Below are 4,268 nucleotides of genomic sequence, written 5' to 3'. Positions count from 1 at the left end.
CGGCGGTGTGTTGATGGTCCCTGCCTCCTGCATCAGCTGCTGGTTTGGTTTTTTGTTTTTATTTTATTTTTTCTTCTTTTTTTTTTGCTGGGACAGTTAGATTGTATAAATTATATGTTGATTGCTTTGGCAATATATACATTTTTTTGGGCCATTATATGTCATATTTGGTCATTTTGTGTCTTTTTGGTCAATTTGTGTCTTTTTTTGGTCATTTTTTGTCATTTTGTGGTCAATTTGAGTCCTTTTTTGATTAATTTTATGTCATTTTTTGGTCATTTTGTGTCTTTTTTTGATCATTAGCTGTTGTTTTGTTTTTTTGTTTTTATTTTATTTTATTTTTTTATTTTTTGCTGGGACAGTTAGATTCTATAAATTGTATGTTGATTGTAATTCAATGATTGTAAATGTTGCTTTCTTTTATTGTTATCAGTTTTTCTTTTCTTTTAAATATAATAATTTATTGTAAATATTGCTTTCCTTATCTTGTTATCTTTTTTTCTGATGCTTGCTTTGGCAATATATACTTTTTTTTTTGGGCCATTATATGTCATTTTTGGTCATTTTGTGTCTTTTTTTGGTCAATTTGTGTCTTTTTGTGGTCATTTTTTGTCATTTTGTGGTCAATTTGAGTCCTTTTTTGCTTAATTTTATGTAATTTTTTGGTCATTTTGTGTCTTTTTTTGATCATTCAGCGGTGTGTTGATGGTCCCTGCCTCCTGCATCAGCTGTTGTTTTGTTTTTTTGTTTTTATTTTATTTTTTCTTCTTTTTTTTTTTTGCTGGGACAGTTAGATTGTATAAATTATATGTTGATTGTAATTCAATGATTGTAAATATTGCTTTCTTTTATTATTAGTTTTTCTTTTCTTTTAAATATAATAATTTATTGTAAATATTGCTTTCGTTATCTTGTTATCTTTTTTTCTGATGCTTGCTTTGGCAATATATACATTTTTTTTGGGCCATTATATGTCATTTTTGGTCATTTTGGGTCTTTTTTTGGTCAATTTGTGTCTTTTTGTGGTCATTTTTTGTCATTTTGTGGTCAATTTGTGTCTTTTTGTGGTCATTTTTTGTCATTTTGTGGTCAATTTGAGTCCTTTTTTGCTTAATTTTATGTAATTTTGTGTCTTTTTTTGATCATTCAGCGGTGTGTTGATGGTCCCTGCCTCCTGCATCAGCTGGGAGGAGTGTTGTGCATCAAAGGGTTAATGCACCCCTGACTACATGTATAAATAAATATAAATAAATATAAAAGTATGCATGTGCAAAAAGCATGTAAACTGTTACTGTAAGCAAGATTTCCTCAGATCATAGCCAGATTTTTTTTATGTTGAAATGTTTAAAAAAAAGATTTTCCCTTTGACTGAGAGGCAGAACAAAAAACAAACACGTCTTAATAACAATATATAAAGAAATATTTATGCTTAGGATTTCATGCTTCTCTTTTTAATGCCACTGTAGATTGCGTATTTGGCTTTGGACGGTACTGTAGAAACTATTTCAGACATCTCAGTTCATAACAAGTATTTTAAGGCATTCTATAGACAAAACAAGTAATATATCAGTAAGGAAAATAACTGTTAGTTGCCTTTTATTTATATATTTACCAGATTACTAATTTTATACACCTTTTTTATTCATGTATAATTCTATTTTAGCTTTTATTTGAATTGTCTTGTCCCTTTTACTTTGTTAATTTTCATATAAATATAGTGTTATAGTGTTTCTTTGCACTTTGTCTGGATGCTTTTGATGTTGCACTTAAATTCCCTCCTTGCTGAAATGTGCTATATAAATAAACTTGCCTTATTGTGTAAAACTGCACAGTAATTCACCCTTTATGTGTCTGTGGATACAAACAGTTCAAGCTTCAGTTGACCTGTTTTTAAAATACACCATCCTGTCAAAATAAAAAGAGAAAAGGCACCTGCAGGATATTTTTAAAACATGATACATCTTTAATAAAGGATGCACATAAAGCTTCACAAATGTCTACATTCCCCCTTCGACAACATCAGGTTCCTTATATTGCACTTCAACAATATCGTGTGCTTTAACTGGTGGAACACATAACACAAGACAAACACACACTAAGGCAACAGGAGAAACAGGTTTTAAAGTCATCAACATCATGATGATCACACTGGAAAAGGAAAAACAAACGTAACGAACACATCGAGTACATCGATAACTTCAGCAGAAGAATCAGACGTTTGATGAATACTGTTTGAAAAAGTGCAGCAATGCAGTCAAATTAAAAAGCCAGAACCAACCACAGCAAAGTGATAGTTTAAGGAGTTTTTTCTGGGGATATCTGCTCTTTGTTTGGATATTAAACTTGCATTTATCAATATCACCTGTTAGTCTAGACGGATTTCAGAATAAAGGCCTCCTATAAGAAGTGAGGAGCATTTATGGGTACAAGTCGGGAACCGGCCTACTTTACGAATCTCAAGGTGCTGAGTCCAAAAAAAATGGTTCCCAAGCGAAATTTTGAGTTTTTGACCTTCTCATTTGCATATCAATATGGCGGCCAAATTGCCCATCTTGCTCAGTTGTTGGACCATTTCCCCTTAGTTTTTTTGTAAGTAGGCAATGTATATATATGCAAAATACCAACTTTTAAGGTGAAATTAAGCATTATTTGTGTGTTTTTTTAAGGCCGACATAAATATTCAATCAATATCACTTTTAAATGTTCCAGTTGCTATTTTGCATATATATATACATAAAAAAGACACTGAGCCTCCACTATATCCTTGCTCTGACTCTAGACTATAGATCCAGAAACATTTTCTTTAATTTCATGACTATTTACATTGTAGATTCATCAAAACTATGAATAAACACATATGGAATTATGTACTTAACAAAAAAGTGTGAAATAACTGAAAACATGTCTTATATTTTAGATTCCTCAAAGTAGCCACCCTTTGTTTACTAGAATATAAGACATGTTTTCAGTTATTTCACACTTTTTTGTTTAGTACATAATTCCACATGTGTTCATTCATAGTTTTGATGAATCTACAATGTCAATAGTCATGAAAATAAAGGAAATGCATTGAATGAGAAGGTGTGTCCAAACTTTTGGCCTGTACTGTAACTGTCATATACTTTTTTGGAATGTACCACACTAATGCTGTGTTCCAGACAACTCTGAACTCAAATATTTTAGACCTCCTCCAAAAAAAAAGTACAATAGAACACCACTCAAAGTTCCTAATTGTGAACTTTGAGCAGACTATTTCGTTTATAGATGCAAAGAAGCTGCAATGAGAAAAAATATTTAATTTGTCATTGTTAGCCATGTTTGAGGTTTCAACTGGGAAATTCCAAACTCCGACACTGACTGAAACAAAGTCATGTGTCATGTGGTCGAATTTTTGATTTTTGCCGACCTGCTTTTGATTTTAAATTAAATCACCCTAGATGTAGCACTTGTTTCACATACAGAGCAGCACACACGGACATTACGACCAACACGCATGAATGATTCATGTAGCTGCCTCAAAAGGTCCAGACTGGGTTGTTATGTTGACCGACAGAACAATTAGGGCCAGTAGAGATTAAAAAACATTCAACACCCAGATGGAAAAAGTTCTTCCAAGTTAAAACACAAACACTACTCGTGTTCATTTGTGCAATCATTAATGTGCATTGTCATTTTTTGATTAATACATTTGACAGTGAGCTTTTTTAGTGAGCTTGGTTGTTTAAATAATACAATTATAACCAACAAACACATAAAACAAGATAAAAAAAATAAAAACATTCACAACTGTACAATCAGAATGTCTAACATTATAAAGTCTGTTAAAATCGTTGCAAAAACACAATTCAACTTCAAAGACCTTCATTCAAAAATGACACAATTTGTGCTGTCCGTGACTTCAGCCCTTGATTTGTTAAACTTTAACACCCTTACCCACTGAAATGTAAGTATTTTTATATATATATATTAAGGTTAAACAATTTCAGAATAGAATTTCAATCTTGGAGACAATATTACTTAAGATTCTAACCAGAACTATCCAATTTCTAGGGCTTGGCCATAATACATCAATATTATATCGATATCATAATATGAGAATATATAGATATTGTAATATCCCAATTATGCTTGGCAATATAGCAGGGTATTTAGAAATCATGACGGTGTGATTTTCAATCCCGTCAGAAATAAAGACGCTGCTTTTTCAGTCTATTTGAACTGGTAGTTGTGCTGTTTTTTACCCCAGTGAAATGTTGGAAAAGTATGAA

The sequence above is a fragment of the Centropristis striata genome, chromosome 9, assembly GCF_030273125.1.
Source record: "Centropristis striata isolate RG_2023a ecotype Rhode Island chromosome 9, C.striata_1.0, whole genome shotgun sequence".
Lineage (NCBI taxonomy): Eukaryota > Metazoa > Chordata > Actinopteri > Perciformes > Serranidae > Centropristis > Centropristis striata.
This window is presented reverse-complemented; position numbering follows the sequence as displayed.